This window comes from Falco punctatus, assembly GCF_963210335.1.
Source record: "Falco punctatus genome assembly, chromosome: 8".
In the NCBI taxonomy this organism is placed as follows: Eukaryota; Metazoa; Chordata; class Aves; order Falconiformes; family Falconidae; genus Falco; species Falco punctatus.
The window spans coordinates 5,088,241-5,113,317 of NC_137588.1; the positions used below are offsets into that span (position 1 = coordinate 5,088,241).

The 25,077-nt window shown below is 37.4% G+C and overlaps 1 long non-coding RNA gene across 1 annotated transcript in view; it reads right to left on the reverse strand.

The window, feature by feature from the left end:
* The window catches only part of LOC308068355, a 156,210-nt gene continuing 131,133 nt past the window's right edge, over nt 1–25,077 (reverse strand). Inside the window, exon 2 of the long non-coding RNA XR_013929941.1 lies at nt 1–2,380. This is a non-coding gene — a long non-coding RNA (uncharacterized lncRNA). The remainder of the gene's footprint in view (nt 2,381–25,077) is intronic.

Here is a 25,077-nt window from a genome sequence, read left to right on the forward strand (position 1 = left end):
CCCCCCCCCCCCGTGAGTCCTCCAGGAGTGTTCTGAACCTATACAAACAGCATTCAGAGCATCTCATGGCAAGGCCCATGGACTTGGCAATTTGAACCATATGGTGTTTTGTGAAGAAATAACGTGTTTGTGTAGTTTAGTACTGCCACTTGCTAGTTTCATTCAATGCCCTCTAGCTCAGGGCAGCTCAGAACCATTCCTTATTTATCTCTTTTGTTCTTCTCTTTGTTTTATGAACCACTACAAAAGCTTCTTTCAACCATTTGCCTTTCAGGCTGAGGAGTGTTGGTCCAATTGTTGACAACGTGTGATCTCAAAGCCTCCTCTGGCAACTGGGAGACAAAGGTAGGAAATTGCTCTGTGCTCAGGCAACAGGGACCTAGAGAGAAACAGAATGTTGCCCTTTCCTTTTTTTCCTCAAAAGTGTTCAGCTTGTCACCTATATGGCCACTCTGGTTGATGAGAGATTTGTTATCATGTCAGAAACCAAAATTACTCTCTGACTTCGGAGATAAACTCAGAACTTACCCGAAGCAACAGTGAGGGCTGGGTCAGAAATGGGCAGAGAAGTGCCAGAATATTTCATGTAAATTGTGCCTGAACTTGTTCTTTTTGGAATTGTTCCTTGTGACTTCTTTTTTGTTTGTTTGTTTGATTTATTTTTTTAATCTTTAAAAATTATAAGGTAAGACTGTATAACTGTAAATGCACCAAAATGTACTGTTCAAAATCTTTACATTGCACAAAGGTCTCAAACTATTAAAAAACATAGTAAGCAGTTTGGTACTATGCACAAAAATCACTAGAAAGTACAGAATATTTGCTTTTGCAAAAATTAGCTGTTTTGGTCAGGATTGTTGGAAATAATTGGGCTGAAAAGGAACCATCTGACACACTCATCAGAAGATGCTAAAATGCAAACAATAATTTCCTGAAAAGACAACCTAACAAGACACATTTAATCGTTGCCCACTGTGTATTTCAGCATCATATAACCAATTATTTCACACTGTTTTTTTAAAATACTTTCTAAATTTTCATTTATTGCTCAACATTTAAACTTCAGGCCAGTCATGAGCTACAGCTTCAGCAAAATTCATTCATACTGATTGACAAAACTGGGGTATTGTCCCTTCAGTCTGTGCACTGCCTCAGCTATACTTCATCCTTTAAGGTGCCACATTCATAAGGGCATACAGATATTTCAGATCCAAGCCTTTTATGTTTCAGCCCTGTTCTCTATTTCAGGCCCTGCTGTATTCTGAGAAGATTAAATACCAAAATTATACATAATGCCAAAAAAATGGCCAATTTTAAGGAAGCAAAGAATCACCACTGGCTGCAAAAGCATGACTTATCACAAAAGAGTCAGCCAGCCCCACCTTGGCTGAGCTATATTTTTCTATCTTTGGCAGATTATTAATTAGGATATACAAGAACAAGGATTTCAAAATGCTGAATGAATAGATAGGCTCAGATAATCTGTTGGTACACGGATTTGTTTAATTATAACTTAAGCACTAAGAGATGTGTAGCTTTAGAATTGCTTGTTCTTCCAAGGTTGTCAAAAGTTCAAACTTGTTTAAATGAGCCAGTGTTCCTGCGTTTTTTACTGAGATTGCTTACAGTACCTGCAACAGAAAACTAAGCTTATTGTTCTCAAAACTGAAAAATAAGATAGGAAATTATTTATGGTTGAGATTAAGAAAGCTGCTATGGGAGTCTAATGGATTACAGAAGAATTGAGCCTTGCTGTCCAAAATTGGAAATAAAAGATTACGATACTACAAAAATGATATGGGAAAGAAAATATACAGGCATCCCATGCAGGAAAAGCATCGTAACACCAGCCTTCCAGTTTTTTGTGTCTTAAACACAGGGAATTTATTTGCAGCAGCAAAAAAAAACCCCAGCAAAAGCCAAAATTACTATCTATTATATGAAAATTAAGAGCCCATCACCACAGGATACTGTGGCAGCTTTAACTCCTACATTTTTTAGGAACATTCTGTGGCTGCAATCAAGTTTAACATTACAGGCTTAAGCTTTAGTTGTGATGTGGGTAAATAAGGGTGGGAAGAATTTTGAATCTTGTAATGCCAAAATAATAATAATAAAAAATAATTAAACCGTTTCTACTCTATATGGGCTATTGGGATTTAATGTTAATAAGAAACACAAAGCGTCTCTGGTTTAAATGTATTCAAAAGCTTTCTGTGCTATCTTTTAAGAGAAGTCTTTCACTCACATTTGCCTTGAATTCCATTTCTCAGGTGTTGCTTCTGGTTTTGTTTCTCTTCTCTGTCTACAGGTTAATATAGCCAGGAAGTTGCACAGATCTTGTTTGAGGTTCTCTTGCTTAGCTTCCCCATATTTCCACCTAATTGCATAAAAGCAAGAAAGGTATTGTGGTTAAACAAGGTCCTCGTCCAGCAAAGCTTTTACACTTAATATGAAATACTTGAATACTCTTACTTAGGTCAGGACCCTTCGCAGCAGTGCTTTGCACCATATAAAGACCTGCCTTCCAGATTTTCACCTAACCTATTTAGGCTAATTTTAACATAATCTATTAGCCTAAACTTAATACTCTAAATTCAATGTTATAAATTGAATCTTTATTAGCATGTGAACAGCTCTATGTAAAGAAAAAGTATGTACTGAAACAATGGGATTAAAATATCGGCATCATGATGCGGTTTCACTAAATGCTGTTAGAAGTATCAGTGACAAAACCTGCAAGAAGAAATATGGTAGCCTGCAGGAATGCACTCCGGCAACAGTGCTGGACTGCACCACAGATTATCAAGAAAATTATCCCTTTGGGCTCATGCAGACACTTTGCTATGTATGACACAATTAGCAGCAAAATGCAAGCACATAATTTAACCAGTAAAAGGTGTCCTTGCACATTATTATTATTTATTGTGTATCCTAAAAAAGAGGGCTAGGATAAAGGACGGCGATAACTATCAGTATGACAATTCATAAATGCACAGCAGACAGCATGGTCTAAGGGTCTTGAAGATTTTCCTGGTATAAGTACTTGAAAGAGAAAAAGAATTTGTGGCAAAAAAGAAATTGAAGCCTATGGATTTCTGAATGGCATAAGAACACCTGAAGTAAAAATCTTGCACACAGTAGACAAAATGTTTTTCCTCTCCACTTAGTCCAGGATTTTTTGGAAGTATGTTTTGTGAAGGCTGAGATGCTATTAGCAGAAAGCAGAAGGAATGAATGGAAAGGTCAGTCATGTGCAGCAGCAATAGTTTCTTCTGAGAGCCTCCTGTTTTGGAGGACTCATTACTTTGCTCTCTCCAATCACAGTCTTTTAAATCAACCTTTGTCAGCTGCATGGCTGCCTTCCATACATTCTGGCTCCGGAGGAACGGGGGTTCATTGACTTGCCAGAGATGTGAGCTGAAGTGTGGGAAGGTTTGTGTCCTATAAAATAATTCAGCTATGCCAGAGAAAAGTAATAGCCAAAATCAGAGGAGTCTGTATTTCTTAAAGTGAATACAGCAGTGAAATATCTATTGGAGAGGGTAAGAGCCCTTTATAGCCTCATTCAGACAGAACTGCAAGGCTGTGGTAGAGGAAACTCTAGCCACAACGGTGGTGCTCCAAGCGATAGCAAACTACTACCATTATTTCCCTATAGGGGTGCTCCTTGCAAGGGTTTTATGCAATGCAGATAACAGCTAAAATTAATCAACTCAAAACTATATTTTAATAGTTAACTGAAAACTTCCATTATTATTAGCCATCTGTGTTTTATCGGAGGCTGAAGTGGAAAGGTTGGAACAAGGCTAGAACTGCCATTGTGATCTTGTACTGTCTTTCAGCCAGGTTTTAAATGTCATACCTGTGTTAGCACAAAATGTCAGGCAGGAAAATGGGCACAAACACCAGAGCTCCTTCCTCGCAATCACGTGCTTTGTGCCTGGCCAGCTCTAGATTAAAAAATGAAACTACCTAAGATGTCGTCTGTGGAACTCAGTATATACAAATGCAACTTATTGAATTTAGGACAATCAGTTGTTTCACATATAGGTATTGATACAGGCTGAAAGTTACCCAACTGTATTTATAATCAAAATGACGGGTGGCTGTTACCTACTCCTGGAACCAAGAGATGACAAGTGGGAAATTCTACGAGTGCAAAGGCAATAAAAAAAAATAAAAATCATAAGTGTATAAGAAACAAGAATGCATTTAAACTAGTCACAGGGAGACTTCAGAAAAAAAATTCATGTAACTGCTGATAAACTGTTTGACCTGAAAGTCAAGGCAAAAAACTTGCTCTTCAATTTGCACTCAGTATGAATTATGCCTTTGCAACCTTGGAAAATAGCATATACATATATGGATTCATAAAACATTTGAAGAAAAATTTCATGTACCTCCCAAACAACTTCACAAATTCAGAATTTTTGCAGGATACCATCTGGAGATTTATAAATAAAAATAATTTACTTCAGAAAAAGAGGTATTTTTTTCTATACTTTTCTATGTCACTTTTCTCAGCTAGAACTCTGTCAAGTCTTGGTCCATCATAAGTTAGTCTGAACTAGCTTAGGTTCTTGAGGGAAAACACTGTCAGAAAAGCATTCAGAACAACGGGAGAAAAAGATGATTTTAAGGAGCATAGAGGTCTAAGGAAAAAAATGGAAGCAAAGGTAAAGCAAAGGAAAAGAGACAAGGGAGTCTGAACTATTCAGAGGACTTTTCTTTTTTCCTCTAAAGATTTCCAAGAGTAAATTCAGTCTTCTACATTAGTAATCAATGGGACATCTGTTACTTTTTGGCTGAGTACACAAAATCTGGACAGGAGAAAGCAAGCAGAGACAATAAGAGGAAACAGAAGTTAAAATATTTACGAAACACACATCTAAATTTAGAATAACAACATTATGGAATAAATGAATAAAACACATTTCTTCTGTATTTCATAAGTGATGAGTGGATTATAACAAAATATGCATAGAAGATACCTTTACCATTTATAAACTGGCCTAAAAAAATTAGTTGTGAAAAGAATTTTCTCATGCAAGTACAAAAATTATAGCATTGTGTTTTTGAGTTATTTGCATAAGTCAGTTGTCCTGTGAAACTCTGCTAGAAGTCAAATTTCACCTTTTCTTAGTCTGTATCTTCTTATGCATGACCAAAACCTGGGCAAAATTGAATGAGGCTTTGTTTTATGGCAAGAAAAGGGAGATCATAATAGGATGAAAAAACTCTAATTTCCGCCGATGCCCTTGTCTGAGATATGGAGCTAACTTCCCAGTAATGAAGGATGAACACACTACCCAGCTCAGCCTTACAGCCAGAAATTCTGAGTGGCTTGAACTGAATCATGGTCTACTGTAGAAGTATACAAGAGCAGCAAGCACCTAATGTCTGTCTCGTTTGCAAAGAAACAGAATACCTGAACAGCTTCCCTAACCTGAGCAGAGCCAAGCTTCTGCCCGCAAATCCTTACCTCTGCATGGATTTCCACTGACATCATTGGACTGTGTAGGTAATTGCATATGCAAACAGATTTATCTGAAGCTTATGGGCCAGGGCTCGTGTCTGCTGAGTTGTCTGGTTTGCTGTATTCATCTGGGAGTCTTTTCAGTTTTGGACATTAAAGACTGCTGTTCTGTCCCCAGAAATTTTCCCTTCTCATTCCTCTCTCCAACTGACTGCTGAATTCTTGGGATGGAAAATGCCAGCGAGAATAAGATTTTCTGAAAGTCATACTTTATGAAGCAAGAATTTGGCCTTATCCTATGCCCACTTAAATCTTGCTATGTATATAAAGGAAGACAAATATGTGAACACAATGAACTAAATTCAGATTTAGACTGAAAAAAAAATCTTGGAGAGAAATAATAAATGCTACAAAGACTGTTTCAATACCTAGGCTTCACTACCTCTGTTAAAAGGCAGCCCTGAAAGGAATTCTAGTACTATTGTTCCTTCCTGTGTTTCCAGCAAAGCAGTAAATCAGTATGCGCTACTTGGAAAGTCAGTTACAGAATTTATAGAAGTCCAGATTATTTGATGGCATTTACAGAGATTTGGCTCATACCTAAATCACATACTGTATTTAAGTACTTAAGAGAGAGAGATATCCATGCCATGATACATGATAATTATAAGCAGTATTGAAACAAAAAGATATTTTAAACCAAAAATTCATTACGATATTCATAAATCTGGAAGACCATCTCCCAAACGACAAAATTATGCCTCAAGAAACTTTGTATTTCATTTATGCTAAAAAAAATCCCACCCCACAGCCAAAAAACCCATTAAAAGCCACTCTTCAGGCATTCTTACTTCTATTAGTTGCAGACAGAATGTCCTAATGAGAGAAAAGAGAAGAAATGTTTGCCTTTGAAGATTTGACCAGTTTTACATTCCTGAGCATTTTGCATTTGATCCTGATTTATGATTTCAGAGGGTAGGATGCTTCCAAAGCATTTTCTTTGAGTGCTTCATTTCTGCTTTGGTGGAATATCACCACAGACTGTTTCCAGTTTCTCATTACGAGACTGATAATTTTAGAAAGGAAATTAGTGAGCAGTAAAACTAATGATACATTTCCATTATGGCTGTACTTTTAGACCGACAAAGAAAAAACACTAGGAGATAACCAGAATCTGGTACTGAGTGTGACTTCTATTCCTTGAATAAATAGCCAGGTATCCATCCAAATACTTGCCTGGAAGCTATGACACTTTTGGCATTCGTGTGTACCCTGACTGATTCTTCACAATCTCACAAGTATTATGCTACTTTGAAGCAGGAAGAGCCACTGTGCAAGAGCTGAAGTTTGCCTCGAAGACAGAGCAAACAGTGCTTACGTGTCTTCTTGCTCTGAACTGTATCCAGAGCATTTCTGGGTGACGGGGAATGAGGTCCATGCTCCCCATGACCATACCACCAAGGGCTGAGGTCATGCACGCCTGCCCTAGTAGCACTCTCCTTCTGGCACAGACCTAGGTGACTGCTCTTCTGCAAGCGCTGCTGTTTCTGTCTCACTCCTATTTGGCCTACAAGTTATAGAGACTCAGCTTGCCAGAATACAACTCCGTGCTGTAAAAGTGTGGTTTTTACATTTAGGTTGCTTGGCCAAATGCATCTGTCACCTTTCAATCACGATAACTGTTAAAACTTTGAAAAACCAGAGAATAGAGCTGACGGTTATACTTGGCTGATGTAAGGAGCTTTCCTATACCTCTGCAAATGTCGCTTTTAATAGCAAAAAGGCAATAAAAGATGCAGTGACTGAGAAATCACATGTAGAGGTGGCTTTAAGCCACAGGATTCACGCCTGTTTTATATTTCAGTTCCTTCCCATACCAATTTGAGAATGTTTAGCTCTGTGATTCAGCTCATGGTTAAGCAGAAGAGAACCACAACTTTCAGTTGATGGCACAATAGTCTGTAAGAAGATGAATACTAGAGTTTGAGCTGTTCTCCTTTGCAGCAAAAAGGCTTAAAATGCAAATTCAAGCTGCGCTGAGCACAAAGGCACTGTGCAAGCTGAAATTAATATTCACATCTGTCCAGTCCCCCTCCATGCCCTCCCCATTCCCACTTACATGGAAGTGCAAAACTGCCTCAGAACATCAGATCTGACAGAACTATGTTGTCACGAGGCAGCATATCAAAGTAGCAGCTGTAGCTTCAGGCTGGTTTGCCCTTATGTTTACTTCTGATGCAAACTGGGGGGTGAGGTGGGGGTGGTGGTGACAGAGAGTGATAGGAAATCTTGGGAACTGCGCAATATTTTTTTGCTCTTTGTCAGAGAAAAGAATGTTTTTAAAGTGATCTTCCCAGATACCTATTTTTACTGAAATATTTTAAAATTGTTGCTTTGCCTTTGCTCATCTTCCGTCTTGCTTCAGAGAAATTTCAGAGGGCATGCCCTCATTTCAAAGTGTCACTGTAATACCAAGGGAGACTGGCTACCGCAAGAAAGTACAGCTGTTAGTGTGTCTTAAAAAACCCCAAACTACAGATTGTCAGAGAAAACCTTAAATTGAGTTCCAGTGGATGTAAGCTCTGAGTATCCAGCCCATAAAGTCCTACTGGTTTCAGTAGGCCTTCAGTTGGCCACCTAAGTAAAATTGAATTAGTGAAAGGATGTGAATCAAAGTCCTGTTATTTCTTTCTCAACTACGTATCAAGAAAAGATAGAGTAAGCTAGAACACCTGCATGCATCTGTTCAAGTGCTAGAAGGAACGACTTGTATGGCATGTTTGGGAAACGAACATAAGACAGAAGCTTGATCACAGTGTCCAAATACACCACTATAGATGCCAAAAATCCAAAACATTGACAAAATTACGGAGATAAACAATTTGACTGTAAACATCATATTGTATAAATAGATGAGAAAAAGAAGGAATGAAGAAAAGTACAGAGAGGAGGGAAGGAAACTAAGTACACTTAGGTAATGGCTTAAATTAAATTGTAGTTGTGTGGTTTATGTCTGAAATTACAAACCCTTATGTAATATTGAAGTACACTTAAAATTATTTAGAAAAATTAATGTTTTGTTCCAAGTAGAAATCTATGAAATATTTAAATGTAAACAAATAAGAAATTATTCTGATTTATTAAAAGTTTTCAGACCATGAGAACGAATCTTTGTCTCCTACATGGCAGCTTTGAAAAACCTAACAGACACACCTCATTTCAAGGGAAACAAATAACAACCTAAACTGATTTAAAGTATTATTAGTCCCAGGAATAAATACAAGAATTTTGTTTTATGCCCCTGAAGAGATCTTTTCCAAGCTAATGCATAAAAGAAGTGGTGGGTTTTTCTCATGACTTTATTTACCTAGCATAGAGAAACAGAACATGGATCGCTTGAGGGAAATGAGTTGATGCTGTAACTCAGATCAAGTGATGTGAAAAGCTACAAAGGAGCTAGGCAGTCACTCCTCTCACTGCCGGGTGGGAAAAACTCTCAGTAAAATTGTTTATATCTTACAGCGGGACACAAGGTCCTAGGCACTTTGAATCTTGTTTTGACATAAATTTTACTTTAGTCATTCATAAAAGATTTCACTGGTGTCCATTGACACCACTGAGGCCAAAACCAGACTAAAGGCATATTGCGCAAATTCCATTTAAGAGCTTGAGAGCTGTAGCAAACAAAGTATGATAACTGAGTTTGGATGGCAATATTGTTTACAAAAAGGATTGCCTGCCCATATATATAGACCGCATCAATATTTCTTTTAAAGCAAAATAATTTTCTGAAAGCCAAATTCACTCACACAATCTCTTTATTAAGACTGATTTGGGTTATTGCCATTTTACATGTCTGACAGGTGGGCCATAACAACTTTAGTGCTTTTGTTTTTTAATGACTTACATAACTTAAGATGTCATTGGAGTGACTTCATGTTCGTTCTATAAATGTTATAAATGTAGTGCATTATTTTTTCAGATCTACTACGCAGAGAGGACTAGAAATTAAACAAAAAAATATTATGTTAATAGACTCTAGTGTCTCTGCAATGTTATCATGGTGCTGATGAAAACACTGAAAAGGCCTGAGGTGACCAATGGTGAAAGTTTCTCCCTAAGGAAATAAAACCATGAGTCCTTATAGGATGATAAGGAAATGGAAATCACATCTGCAATGGCCAACCTAACACTTATAACAGAGCTTCCCTTAGAGCTTTTAAAAATAAACTTGTTTGAAGCAAAGTCAAAAGTGGTCCCCTGCAGCATGTATGTGTACACTGCATGCATGTTCCTGTAGTGATAGGTAACTCTTTTGGCCTTGTTTCAATTACCACAACTATAAAAACCGGACAGTTCTCAGCTTCCAAAGAATGTGTTATATATGCTCCTAGAGCATGTACTGCACTGGGGCTGCCTTGTGTTTAGTTGTTCAGCTGTCTAGTTCTTGGATCAAAATCAAGTCTGGGGAGAAAACAGGCACCGAGTTATCCGGTCAAAGGCAGTTCTGGGCACGCATGGGAGCAATGCCCTGAGTACATAAAGATTTGTAATGTCAAACAACAAGATGCCTAGGTGATAGTTGGCAGCAGCTTTTACTCTCTCTTTCTTTTTTTCCCTCTCTTTTTTTTTTTTTTTCTTTTCTTTTTTTTTTTTTTTAAATAAACTTTTGGTCCTAAAGGCTCAGTTTACCCAGGTTCTTTCTTGGGGTGCTAAGGTCTAGTTAAAGTGAGACTTACATTCTGATGCATACGACTCTGAGCCATCAACACCGTAAGTCAACAAATACTTGAGAAAAGCTGCTACTCCACCAGGAGTAGCAGTATCAGTTTGAATTTCTGGCACTGTTTCTATTTTGCTGATTTGGTGAAAATTTGGCCTCCTTTGGTCCTGCCAGCCAGCAGGATTCAGTAGGTACTGAATTCAGCAGCAGCATACTAGGTACTGCACAACTGTTCCTAATGAATAAGTATTTTCTTCCCATTTAATACAAAACTCTCATTTTTTAATCCTAGTACTAGAAAATTAATTGCATCACTGTCTGTTACAGGGTCATACAGTATTTTGACATTTTTGCATGTTTTTTCAAATGTCTTCTAAATTGTGCTTGCAATTTTAAAACTAGATATATAAGCATATATAATACACAAATTAAAGACATGAAACAGTCTACCTTTATTGAATGACTTTTTAGAAATTGTTATGTGCTGTTATCATATGACTCAAAGAACTCTCGCGCATACTCCAAACAGCTTATGCAACTGGAACACATGAACAGAGGAAAGTCCAGTGTCATACTTAAGGTTTACTCATACCCAGAGTTGACCTTGCAGTGAAATTGAAAAACAGACAAATTTCTCTTAGAACAGTCCTCATATAAATCATAAAAACCCTCTTAAACTCAGTAATAAGAGTTTTTTGTTCAGGAAGCTAAAGTGTTTATTTAAAGCTGCATGCACATACATGAAAAATGCAGACCATAATAAGATACACTATTTTATATCCTGATTTGTTAATCAGTTATCTATCTTGGATAAAAATAAGTGCTGATTTACTTGTTGAACTTTGCTTAGGACATTCCAGACTGAAGCTAATGCCACAACTAATACAAAATATGAAAGGCAAACTAAACAGTCTTAAAAAAAAAAAACCAAAACTACTCAAGACTGCATTTTCTTCTCAAAATTAGTCACAGAGAAAGTGGTGTGAGTCTCAAACGATGTTTTTACTATTCCTAGCCAAATCAACAATTTGCATTATTTCTAGCATTCAGCATGTGAAGCAGAGCACACAGATGTATGCCTGTCAGCTTTTCCAGTGCAACACACAAATATTTTCCTTCCACAGAGAACTAGGTCCTTGACTCAGTGTCTTAGTAAGCAGACGTTATTCATTATAACACAACACAGCTGTAATTCAGATTTCATTTACATTACTTTCTTTCAATGAGTCAAGCTGCACATTTAGATGAACAGAATACTATGTCCTTAATACATTTTACGGAAAAGAATGGAAAATGACTCATGTTTTTAAAGGGGTTCAAAGAGTTACAGACATGGCTTTCTCAGCACGCCTAACCTAACTGCACTTCATTTAAAAATAATAATAATGCCGTTTATGGATATGTCTTAACACCATCATGACATTGATTATAAAGTTGAAGATTTAAGTGTGTTACCCCACACAGCCTTTACTATCACTGTGCAAACAGCAAAGCTGTTTCCTTTCCCTTGCCTCAAGAACATGGAATATACTGGGTGGAGAGCTATTTTGGTTTTGCTTCTTTTGCCAAAGGCTTGTAATAATGATGGATAAAATGAAAACAACAGCAGAATCAATAGTGAAATAAGTATAAAATCTAAATGAATCCTTGCCTGTTAGGTAAAATTCCATCTACCCAGCAGAACACTGGGGGCAGGCTGGCTAATGTTTTAGTGCCTCCTGTTACTTCTACAGCATAATGTGTTGATGTCTATCATATAGTGGGTTCAAGATATATTTTAGCTATGGCTCTGAATAAAACTGGAGCTTCAGCTCTGTTAAAATCAAAGTAAACACCACCCCTACCCCCTGCTATTATCTGGCTTTAATTCAGTCTGTGTTTATTCAAAGTCTCCTTAAAGTAAAAGACCTTAAGTAAAGCTGGAAAATCCAAATGAATTCATAAGGATTTGTGCCTAACACGACATCAGTATGTAATATCAAATCAATCTTAACTTTTGGCGATTTTATAAGGTGTCTGTGCTTCCACCACTTGCAAGTATCAGAGGATCAACATCACAATAATGAAAGATAAAAGAAACAGGGGCTTGAAAATGATGCTCCAAAAGTGGTTCTGACAAGGTAGACTACAGAACCCAAATCAACATCAAAACATGCACAGTGGGGAGCAACAGCTGTTCCAGAAGGCACAGGAGGAATCATCACTTCTATGGATGTTATTTAAACCTCCCAGAACCTTGAGGCTCAGGACGCTGCATATCATCTGTAAAACAACAACCATCACAGACAGTTAAGAATATCTGAAAGCCTTTCTCATATGAAAGACACTTACTACTTCCAGCCCGGAATTTGCAGGTGAGGAGCAGGCAGCCTCCGCTTTGCTGCAGCTCCCAAAAGCACACAGCAGTTGCTTTGCCCCTCCACCTCCTGCCACTACTGAAGGTAGCATGTCTGGCTCTAAGCTGCCCCCAGAGCCTATTCCCACCTTCCAGCAGAGTCAGGGCTCCCACAGTGCACAGTCTCTGCCAGATAGGCACAGTACTATAGCCAACTTCCCTACAATTCAAGACAAAATGTTATTTTCATTCCATTTCATGTAAAGCATGTTCATGCAATTTCAGGAAGCGATGGGTGCCCAGAACAGGTTGCAAGGTGAGCTCCTCAAACGCCATACTCTACTGGCCTAAAGCACATAAAAATGGGTGTTTGGCCAGGCAAAGTCTAGGCAGTGTCAACTTTTCCATAATGCACCAGACACCTCTCAGACTCACTAGCTATAGTATAGCAGCTATACTCAGGCTATAGTAGCCTCTACCCCTGGTCTGGTAGACACCCATTAGGAAATGCAACCCTGAGGTCAAGTAGTTCCACCTAAGTATCAAAGATCCTTCATTTAAACCAAGGGGAATTAAGGTGTATTTTTAATCTTATGTGAAGGACAGTAGCTGCAGGCTAAGGAATTTGAGTGATGCTCCAAAATTGTTTTGAAAAGTGAAAACCTGCCACAGTTTATCACCTTCAACTGCATACAAATGTGAGCCATGTGTACAATGCAACAGATGTTCCTTCAGCTGTTCCAGGTGCAGGAAAGACAGGATTTAACCGAATATTCATTACACCTGGAGGCTGAAGTTGCTGTGGATCATCTCAAGCATAGCACTTGCAACAATTGTGAAGGTTCAGTGTTATTCTCAGGAGAGACCTGGATGGCTGATACTATCAGTGAGGATGTGGAAAGCAAAAGAAGTAAAACCAAAGAAAAATATACTGGCAATACCACACAGTATTTAGGAGAGAGTAACTCAGATGCAGTGAAGCACTTGGTTTACAAATCCATATGGCGTCATAACTACAGATCGATGAACAATATGCTGAACTTCCACCTGAAACCTGATTCATAAATGCATGAGAATGGAAAAAATAAACAACTAAAATTCTCCAAGCTCCACAATAAAATAGGCTAACTAATGAATTGATTTATTACTTCTGGTAAAAAAAAATTACTTTAAAGAGCTCTTCTATCATTTTTCAGTTTCAGAGGCACTCTGCCCTACCTCATTTCAATTCTATTGTTTTGCCTATTTCAACAGCATTAATATTATGAGTTCTGGTTTTCTAAACAGATGTAGTTACCTATAGCTGCTAAAAGTATGAAGTTCCTACATTTTGTCTTAACTAAGAAAAAGAAAACTAAACTCTTAAAGACAAAGGATTTTTACATTAAAATTGCTTATTTAAATAATGCTTCACACTGGGTCTGTCCAAACTGCAGCCAGTGTAATTTGTACAATTTGTTCATATATAGTTAGCTTAAATATATGTAAAAAAAAAATACTGCCCAACAAAACTCTGTACTAATGTCCCTCAGGAGCTCAAATAGACTATCCATCCCACTTCCACTTGGACCTTAGTTTTAATTTAAACATTTTAAAAAATGAGAAGCTTATGAAGAAGAGCCATAACTAGGAAACTTAAATCACACCCAAAGTCTTTGCACAAAATGTACTGTCCTTTGAAATCATTAGAAAAAGCATTTAAGAGTTATATTTTCACAGACTAAGATAGAACCTGTGAACACTCAAGGTTATTTTCAGAGAAAAGATTTGATGTGACATTACTCTTTGGCCTTTCCTGGCACATATTCTGTAATGTAAGCCTATAACCCAGCCTTGCGGATTGGCAAGAAAATGTTAAGCATGCTGTTACCTTTTAGGATTTAATCTTACATGGCCCAGTAGAAAGGATTTTTTCCTCCTCTGTATCTCAGGACTGTTTATCTTTTCCCAGACAGCTTCTGCAAACATGGAATTGTGATGGCAGAAGTAGTTCCAAACTTAGATTGTGTTTACTTTTTATTCTGCAACTAATCAGTCTATGGATTAGTCATGAACTGTAGGGGATCTTCTATCACTCCAGAAATCTGCACGTTCAGGAAGCTCTTTGGAATTTGTTTAATTATAAAAAAATCAAAGTCTTAAGATACCTCAGTTTTCATTCACTGAAATAATTTGGGTTAAGTGGTGACCATCTGCCTTTTTGTGTAATGTAGCCTTCACATTTCATTTATGTAGATATATTGCCCTCCTTTTGGACTCTTGCAGAAATCATACATTTGGCCAGTAGGTCACAATTAAACATAATCTCCAAGGCATGAAAAAAACAAGAACAGGTTTCGGTCATACAGTGACACTGCTGTATGGGATCAGAACTCTGACTGTTCTGACTTCCATCTCCCATAGTAGCTGGCATCACCTGCTTCCAAGAAAAGCATAGAACTTTCTTGCAGAGCAGCTACAGGGTAACAAATCATAAAATTAGTCTTTCCTCCTGATCTGTCATTGACAAAGGTTTGTTTATACACAACTGTATATAATTTCTTCCAAACCCTCTTTCTTCTTGTGCTGTACTGTAAATATTTTCATAACTAACTTACTCATGAGACTATCCAACTAAAAACTCTGAAAAGTTTACGATTCTTCAGTATGCATTTTTATTGACATTTGAAGTAGAATATTTTGGGAAGCAAATAAAAAAAATAATTAAATTCAGCATCTTGGAAATTGTTTGTGGCAAAATGTCATCAGTGGCCCTTCCTGCGTGCCATGCATATGTAGCTGAACAGCATGGATGTGGGTGCCTCTGCCTTCACTTTCAAGCATTGCCTGTTATGACATTAAGCAAAGTAATTCATTCACTATGAAGAACCTATTTCTAGTACTTTGTACTGTCACCATTTACTTGTTTAGAGCACATATTTAACACTAGAAAACATAAAAAGATGAATACTTTTATTTTTGTAAATATATCAGATATTTCTCTATGATAACATCATATTAAACAACCCAGTAAATTTCCAAGGTCTCCTCCTTCCAACTGCTTCTTTTCTATTACAAAAAACAGAGCAAATGTGTTGGTTTTAACTCCACTTTATCCACCCCATTTGTAATTCCACTGCCTTCAGTGGGCACTCCAGAGAGGGCTTTGTCCTGTCACTTGCACTAAAGATGTTAGGCTCCATGATATCATTTTTTACACAGATATACATAAAAACTAATTTCCTCAGATTTTTTATTCTGTAACAGAGAAAGATACTGTTGCAATACTCATTAACACAGACTTGGTGGAGAAGAGTGAATAAATTCTATATACAGGCATGTCAAACACTATGAAATTTGATGAAAGCAAATTAAATTCTTTCAAATTCACCCATATCAAATAAGGTGAAATTTACATACTAAAGAAAAAGATGAAAAAGAAATAAAAAAAAATAATCAGTTGCAGAGTACAACAGTGCATGTCTGTCTTTGTATGCAACACGCACTGATCAAACTAATTTACTGAGTTAACCATGCAAAAGCACCTATGGAGGCTATCTGAATTAAACACCTGTACCTTTCAAGCAGATTCCTGACCTAAAAGTTGTACCATCATTTTTGTCACAGGAACATTTCAGCCAAGACTCACACAGCAGGCAGGGAATTTGATAGCAGAGAAGAGAAAAGGTGCAGCATTCACTGCAGAATATTCTCTCAAAGAACTGCAGACCTCAAATGCAAATTACGCTGAGTTGCAAATACTCATCCTGGGTCTGATCTGAATCAGACCCACAGGTACCCTACCACTAAAAATTTTTGAAAGCTGTGGATATGTATGGACAGACATATATTCCTAAAGCTGCACAGTATGCTAAGAACTTGTTTTTGCAGATTGTATTTCAAACTAAAAATAATCACTAAATTTCTTATGGGTTTTCTTTCATTCAGAAAGAAATCCCAATAATCCAGAGTAGAGATAGGTATTGAGGGAAGAGAGTGACTCACTGCAATGGCATAATGGTATAGCCACCGTCATTTTGAAGCTCAGAAGCTCTTAATGACAGGAATCTGAGTGCTACTTAGTGTTTCTTCCACCATAGACAGATGGGATAAAATAAAACATGTTTGGTTTTACTCTTGTGAAATAACTGGTTGTCTCTTTTCCAGTCTTTTCCTATAGAGCATCATCTTTCTTTCTATTCACATGTGGCCTTTCTTTTCTTTGATTGGGTCATTTTTGAGTTGTTCATTTTTTTTTTCCATTAAATTGGTTTTTTCTCATTAATATTAGAATGCCATAAACGTCTTCGCTCCTGGTATTCTAACCTGGGCTCTACTCAGTCCAACACTTCATTTTTTTGCCAAACTATTTAGTCTAAAATGGAGTTGTAAGGAAATGGTCTGGAGAAGCACGGAATACATGTAGAAGGCCCATCAGAAAGAGGAAATCCCAGTAACAGGTCATCCAGTCTATGCTTTTGTCACAGTATCCTGAGAGGCACCCAGCACACATGACACGGTGACTGAGGAGGAACGGGCTCCACTCCTCTTCCTTCCCTAGTGATTCTTAGGGATACTAAATCTGAGATGCCTCTTCTCTTACATCCTTCTCTTTAATATTCACACTCTCTTCTGAAACTCTCAAATTACTCCATAGAAAACTCCCCTGCACCCCTCACTAAAAAAATGATGCAAAAGTTTTCAGCTGCATCTTGTGGTTTTGCCCTTGCTTCCCTGTACTTCAGAGTGCAATATCCTATCACAGGTACTACACAAGCGTGAACAGCACTTTAGCTGGTCTGCCAGAAAGGTTCTAATCTGAGTGGGTTTGGATCCAACGGTAAAAAGAAAAAGGAAAAAAATAAGTGCTCATAATATTTTCTGATTATTTCTTCCTTTTTTTTTTTTTCTTTAGTGTACTTGTTCTGCTTAGAATCCACAGAATACCTATTTATCCACATATTTTGCTGTGAACTATAATTGCTGCTACTGTATGCACAGTATAGTATGTTCTTAAACCATCTAGGAGGCCATGAGAACTTTCATCTCTAAAAGGAAAGCCAACAAATTCTGAATAGTATTTCTGCTTTGCCATGTGAAACAAATTGTTTTCCTCAACAATTCAATGAAATTATTTTAGTGATTAAACCAGAAAAATTTGCAAGGCTTTTTGACTAATTTTATTAAGCCTTCTTAGTAGTCTCTAAATTTAGCTAACAAAATGTCGAGACACTGATAGAGTTTTAGAAAGCTAATTTTATCCAATATTTACAATAATATGGCTTACAGAGTTGAACTGAAATGTATAAATGGAATCAATCACCTACATTGGCCGATAGACTAATTCCATTGACCTCAAGAGAATACAATATGCTCTAAAAACTGGCCTTTTAGGAAAAGGGAATTTAGCCTATGAGAAAATTAATTAGATTTCAAAAGAAAACAAATTGATAGGGATAATTCCATGTTGTAAAAAGGTAGATATTCTCCTTTACACATGCTTGTTTCTTGGTGAAAAAGTTTAAATACTTCTCTATTAATAAATTATGGCCCCACAGAAGAACTGGATTTGATGTAAAAGAGAAAAACAGAATCCCCAGGGAAAGATAAATGTTTATATTGCAGAAGAGCTGCATGTCTGGTACAGTAGCATTTCCTTATCAGGATGAGGCATTGCTAAATTGATGCTTAATTCTCATCTGGCATTTTTACCCCTCTCCTCTTTGGCTTTGTCTTTTAGAAAATATAGGGACATCTCACATTTTAAGACCATATTATGGCATCCAAAACTGGCAGGATTTAAACATAACTATTCTATAAAACTATGCCCTCAAAATAAATCCAAGTATTTCTAATTTTACATTTGTAAAATAAAGCCATTGCTCATGGTGTTCATTTTCTGCAGAAGAACCTTTCAGGTGAAGTAGATTTTTATGATTCACATGAATTAATGGGAATGTTCGTGCTCCTTAAAACTGATTGTGGAACAGCTGCTAGTGCAAAGTAACGATTAGAGTGCATGATAGCATTAACCGAGAATTCCCATTTAGCCTTGTTTTGCTCTGCCTATTTTAGGACTTAACTATTTTTATAACTGTTCAAAAATAAACACTGCTTGTTTTCTGTAATAGAGAGAAATAAAGTAACCCAGAATAAAATAATAATAATAATACAAGTCTGGACAATTTGGATTTAAATGTGTAACACTGGCATATCAACATCTGCACAGCAGTTTTTTCTCTTCTAATTTCCAAATTGTGTGCTGGAGAAGCATATCAACATACCATCTCACACACAATTACTCAGAGTAATGGAAATCATACCACGTAGGATAAAAATAAACAGACATCTATTAAATCTTTCGCACTCTGGAATTGTACTTATATACTTTGCTTTCTTTGTTTGCATATACGTACAGCTGTTTTGGATGACTCTTTCCATTCAAGGCTCTTATAGACCATTTAGACACTACACTACATCACTGCATTGTAGTTTCCTGATGAAAAATTTAATGCTCTGTCATTATTGCTATAAAGTTCTTTAACTAGTTATGTAATTATTATTTTTATTTGGTAGCAATTTACAAATGTGAGCATGAGAAGATTGTTGTATATCCAAACCTCTGCAAATAGAAAGATGCAACTATCTGAGGGGATGAAGCCCTGGATTCCAAAGACATACCACAACCAATGAAATGGAGATGGAAGTTTTAAACATCTCATTTTCTTTGGTTCATTCTTGCACAGTACTGAAGTATAATGGTAATATGAACCATGCTAATGTATGTGTGTGTGTAAAACCAGGCCTTTGAAAATATTAAAAATTCCTAATGGTCCGTTATCTGAAATGAGCTCATCACAAAACTACTTCAGCTGCTTTTGGCTTAGGCAGAAACGAGCCAGAGCACTGACTAATACGTGGCTTAGTTAAGATGGTTCTGGAAAGATGACTATAATCATCGTCAGCACCAATGCTTTATTCTTAGTTGGATTAAATTAGTTGCTACCTGCTTCCAGCCACTGCTAGGTGCAAGATGAACTTTTCTAAACTGTTTTCAATTACACTCTGGTTCTTTGCACAGATGTCACAAACCCATCACATTTGCATTGTTTGTCCTTTCTTGAGTGCCAAATATATGGAATTTCTGAGTCATTTTTGCACAATACCTTTTGCAGCTGTCTTTCGTGAATCTTTTTCAGAAGATCTGTGTATGTTTGATTTGAAATAATTATTTCCCCCTAAACTCCCATTAGACTTTACTTCAGGTCAACATACCATAACTTTCACTTTTGTAGAAGCTGTGACAGTTTGATCATCCTTTAGAAAATTCGTGTCACTATACATTTTCTCTGTGTTGCTGTACATTTCTCTGATCATTTTTATGAACTTAAATAGTGGTAAATTTTGAAAACCTGACCCATTCCCCAACACTTTCAACCTATCTTTTGATGAGCCTGTATAAGAGGTTTCAGTTTGTCATTCTAGCGTTATTTACCATTTTTTTACATCTGCTCTCACTTCTGTTTGCATTTGTCTCCCCTCCTCAGCACCTTCAGTAGTTTACACTTGTAGAGAGGTTGTGACACCTGGCAATTGCTTGTATAGTACAAGGTCTTAAAGGCAGGGCAATGACATTAGCTCACTGTAAAGTTCTTTAGGAAAGTTAATTTTTTTTTGTTTATTTTAATCACATCTGATGAATTCTGAGACAGGATCAAAAAGCTTTGCTGGGTGACACAGACACATACAGAAGACATAAGTCTACAGGCACCGGTACCCATCTATTTTCTGACTGCTGTCCTGCTCATGGCTGCATGGCCCTGATGCCTCTCAGCTCTCCAGATCCTTGCTGACAAGGTGTAAATCTTTCTTGACTTACTGCAAGGTCCAACTAGCTTATGAGAAATCTCAGAGGAGGGATTTCTTGGAAATAGGGATGAGAGCAGAAGCACAGCAGCCATCAGTCAGACTGACCTAGCTTTAAGAAACTTGCATTTTACATGTGGAGAGGCTGTGTGAGCTCAACTGTATGCTGTCAGCTGGAAATAAGCCATCATCTATCCACAACATGAAGAGATCTTATGGGTGCTCTATGTCCAACTCTGTATAAAAATCAATGACTCAGTTTAAGTCACTTACGGTTTCTAACTTGTATTTCTTAACCTAATGTGCCCTGTATCCAATCAATATTGCTCCTACCATTTATCATGTGCTGCAACAAAACTCTTCAGAAAGAATGTTAAGCAAGAAAAGATTCTTCTGCTTGTGGTGGTTGCAACCTACGCTAGCTTAAATGACATTGTGTGGTTTCTTAGCATTTGACTTACGTATGGAATGCATTTCTGCATCTCATGCTTCCTTGTTGGAATACATTACAATCAGCCAGTGGATGCAAAAAGCACTTTCTTTTGATCAGGGAACTGATTATTATTGATGGAATACTGTAAGTAGCCAAATCCAGGGCTGGATTATTCTCACCAGTATTATTCTCACTAGTACTTCAACCAGTTTTGGTGGTTGTTTTTTTTTCATCCTGTAAGTATCTCAAATGATGATCCTTCCATCACTTTCTGATGACTATTCCACCATAAAAAAACCAAACAAACAAACAATCCAAAACTGTTCTTTCAACAGCTATAAAAATCAGTTTGTCATTCGTAAGTTTTTTTTTATTTCATCCTGAGATTTATATCATTGAATGAGTATGACTACTCACAGAACTTCCACAGCACCCATTTTATCCTTTAAGCAACCAGGCAAGAACTTACAGATTGTGGGTTTTGGCCAACCTTGTGAAGTTTAAAAGTCTAGCCTATTTCTCCTCTTGTCTTTCTTTTGACAAACTGCATTCCAAGAAGCATAGCAATGCTGTGATAACTCTAAGGAAACAATCAAGAAAGCATAGCTGGTCAAAACACACACAAAACCAACTAAACTGGAAATGAAGCTAAGACTAAAGAAACTTTTCTTTCACTAGCTGCATTACCGTAGATGATCACTTTTAATTGATGTGTTCTCTCTACCATAGTAAAAAGCTTTGTGCATAAACACCAGCTTTGCAAAACATCTGCAATCTATAAACATAAACACGTAAAATGAACTTGATTAACATCAGATATATACATTTCCTTTTGTTGACAGTCTTCTGATCTTTTTCCCCCTTCATATTTTCTCCTAGAACAAACAAGCTTTTTTCAAGGAAAAACCTCTTTTGCATCTAAGATTTTCCTCCTGTATCAAGTTAACAAAAAAACCCGACAAAAAAACCCAACCACAACAACAACAAAAAAACCAAACCCCACATCAAAACCAAAACACCACCAGCAAAAAACCCAGATGTCCACATCTAAAGTCAGGTTTAAAGGCCACTTTAAAACCCATTCCCCTTTGTGGTGCTCCTCACACTGTGAGTTGAATGAAACACTGATGCTTCAACTTCTAAAGACCATGGGGGTATATTTTTCCTCTTATTTCAGTCTATGTCTATGTGGAATTTGTTTTGCATTTTTAAAACCAAAGGCTTGTCTAAATCCAAAGCAAAACAAAATGCAGGAGAGTACCAGCGGCTCGCTGCAAACCCTCTCACAGTCCCATCCACGTCACAGCTCTGCCGGCTTCCCTTGCAAAGCCAAAGAGGCAAAGGAGGCAGCTTCCAGTGTGTGTGGTGATGAGAAAGTGGGTGGCCAAAGGTTAGAATCCAGAGTTCACCACAATGTGATGTGGATTCAAAGAAGTTTTATGTGGTTTGCTTGGCAAAGCTTAGGCAGCTGTGCTTACATCCACACCTTCCCTAGTTTGTAGGGCTTCTTTTGTTTCTTTTTTATTATTTTTTTTTTCTGAGAAGCTCAAACAGTGTCTTACAATATCAGTTTTCAGCTTGCAGCCACAGTAGGATGAATTCAAAGAGCAGCTGCCAGCAGTTTTTACTTCATTCTGGCCCACACCTAATCACTTTTTCATACCAATCTGCAAGAAATCTTTTCAGCCAAGAACTTCAGGCTCAAACCTGTTGGCTTGAGCTGCTTCAAAGGTGATTTACATTTGCATTTTCACAATTGCTTTTGTAAAAAAATTATGCTTCCTAACGTTATTGTTCTTTGAAAATGTATTCCCAGTCTGCATTGCCTTTGCACTGAATTTTAGTGGACTGATTAGTAAGTGGTGAGTGATGCCTGGTCACCTTAGCAGCCAATGGCTAAACAGAGCTGCAAGTTAAACTTGAAGGGTCTTGTTTGACAGAGTTTTAATCATCAGACAACAGCTCTCATAGCTCTCATCTATACAAATTAGAATTATGTATGTAGCACTGCACAACACTGAACACTCTTAACTCCTTATTTCAAGGACATTTTTTTTGAACATTTTAATAGCGGCAAAAAGGCAGTGGGAAGAAAAATACATTTTCAGTGCTGATGCAAAAGTATACATACTGCTCTGAACACCGACTCACACACACACACATGCTGTGGACCATACTGGTAGCATCCTCTTTATCACATTTACCCCAAGTGTATCATCACATAGTTCCACTTTTGGAGCTTTGTGCAGCTCTAGCTCCTTACGTTAAAATTACCCAAGACCAAACTCTATCTGACACTGATATGGAAGCAGTAGAATAAGAAGGAAGAATCTTAGACAAAACAGTTCTGTCACTTCTGAAAATGATGCAAAGGAGAATAATAATGCTTTTTGTTTGAAAACATTTCATATCTCAAGCCAGGGAGCAAAGTGTTGGAATTTCACAGGACATAGCCTAACATACTTCACTTTTCTTGTGAAAATCCACCAAAACCTGCTGAATGCATAAACATTTGAAACACTAAGCCTGCACATGCTTATTGGGATTTGCCTCTTCATCATTACTCCAGGGACTCCATCTGTCCTGGAACCTGGCCAGGGATTCATCAGGGATCCTCTGCAACTGGAGCTCTGGGTTGTACTGGTCTCTGCAAAGTCATAGCACTGGAATGAAGTTCTCTCGCTCCCGTATTTTCAGTTATTCATATTAGTCTTTAGTCATTAAACTGTTATGACTAATAATTGTAACTATAATCTTTATTAAGCTGTTATCAACATCTGTACAAGCAATGTGGTGCTCAGCTTGGCCTGAGTGATCTTAATCTGTGCAGAAACCTGATGAAGAGGGTTCCCATGTGCTTGGAAATTTCCTGTTGTACCAAGAAAACAAGAACTACTGAAAATGTAAGCACAGCCCTGGATGTTTCTGTCCACTGTTCTTCAGGCAAGTATGGGAAGATTTATGGCGACCATCTGGACCTATTTTGGTTCTTATCAAGCAGCAGAGCTGTTCCCTGCCCACCCAACCCCCACCCCCTTTCTTTCCAGCTCTTTGAGTGACTCATCCACTAATGTTTAGCCACAGCTTTTTGTCTTTGCCAGAATGAGTTTCCACTGACCAATACACCAGTGGTGGGGGGGGGGGGGGGGGGGGGGGAAGAGCTTAATTTCATCTCCAGCTTTGTATGGTTCATGCAAGAAACCTTACTGTTTTAATAATGGAAATTTCAAAACGCCTTTATTTAGTTCTCAATATTACTTGCCCAGGTCTTAAAAGCCAGACAGATCATTCAGGAAGGACAGAAATAGGTCAAGCAAAGTTACTTAAGTAAAATGGACTGCACCTTACTTAGAAGCCTTTTGGGCTGCTTTGTTGGTTTGGGGGGTTTTGGGTGGGGTGGGGATATTCATTAGAAAAAAGGAATGGATAAAATCTGAAATTTCATCACCTTGATGAGGTCTCACTTGATGAGAATCACAGGAAGAAAGATTTTGAGTAGAAATTCACAGGAAGGGTAAGTGAATAAAAAATTAACTAGAAAGTGACCTAGTTAAAGTTAGAAGCCAGATGGCTCAGTAGAAAATACCAAATACTGTATTAATGGAAAAACTTTCCTATCCTTATATACAAAGAGTCAAAATGGCTTGCCATCTGATGGATTATCAGACTTCACTCACTTTTTAAAAGCTCATACATCTTTGCAGCTAATAAAATATTTTGTACAACAATCACAGTAAATAGATGGAAGATGACAAAAAATATTAAGGCAGTCTATACTTTATTACATACATAACAGGCTAGAAAGCAACAGGCTGTAGTATGCTAGGTGGTTAAATTTTCATAAGAAATGTTTGCTAAAAACTATAAATAATAGTTACTGATGTCAACTACCATTATGCAAAACATTGCAAAGGAAGGGCAGTTTGAAGCACTTAATTTGCTTAGTGACAGTGAAAGAAATCAGCCCGTTCCTACCATATATCAGCATATAGCAACAGACTTTGGTTAGTTGTGAAAATGGAGTCATACATGTGCAGAGACAGGGTTTACCATTCTCAGCAGAGGGGTATACAAGATATACCCCTGTAGTTCACTCACTTTATACAGTGACAGTTACAGATAGGTATGGACAAAATGCTTGAACATTTTGATATGGCAGCAAATTCCTGAGGGTGCGTGGTGAGTAATTCCATACAGTTGAACTGTTGATCCAAAACATGTATTATTTACATTTCAAAAACAAAAAGCACATTGGATATAGT